Raw genomic sequence first — 810 nt, forward strand, 5'->3', positions numbered from 1 at the left:
TCACCCTTGAGTGGCTCCTCAATCCCAAATTCCCGTTCCTTTGGGATCCTGGAGCTTCCCTCCTCATCCCGACGCGTTTGGATGGGATTTTCCTGCCCAAAATGAGGGAAAAATCCGGGATTTGGGTGCCAGGGATTGTTGTAGATGGATCTGGATCTGGTTTTCTGGGAATTGTGGAGTTTGGGGATGCTCCAGGTTGGGTTTGGAACGGGACAATTCCTCCCAGAATGGGGAAATTCCGCCAGGAAAGGGAAAATTCCCGCCAGGAATGGAAAAGGGAGGAAAAAGGGATGGGAAAAATGATGGGCACGGGGTGGAAAAAAGGGTGGGAAAAGGGATGGAAGGAAAAGGAAAAAAGGATGGGAAAGGGGTGGGAAAAGAGATGGAGAAGGAAGGAAAAGGGTGGAAAAGAACGGGGGGAAAAAGGCTGGAAAAAGGGATTTGGGGACACCCTGAGGGGATTTGGGGGCATTTTGAGGGGATTTGGGGACACCCTGAGGGGATTTGGGGGCACTGAGGGGATTTGGGGACACTGTGAGGGGATTTGGGGGCATTGTGAGGGGTTGGGGACACTTGAGAGGATTTAGGGACACCGTGAGGGGTTGGGGACACTGTGAGGGGATTTAGGGACACCGTGAGGGGATTTAGGGACACCGTGAGGGGCTAGGGACACTGTGAGGGGTTGGAGACACTGAGAGGGATTTGGGGACACTCACTGTGAGGGGCTTTGGGGACACTCACTGTGAGCCCGTGGGGCCACTGTGAGCCCTCGGGGACACCCTGAGGGGCTGGGGACACTCACTGTGAGCC

This window comes from Corvus brachyrhynchos, unplaced genomic scaffold (assembly GCF_000691975.1).
Source record: "Corvus brachyrhynchos isolate BGI_N302 unplaced genomic scaffold, ASM69197v1 scaffold852, whole genome shotgun sequence".
Classification (NCBI taxonomy): domain Eukaryota; kingdom Metazoa; phylum Chordata; class Aves; order Passeriformes; family Corvidae; genus Corvus; species Corvus brachyrhynchos.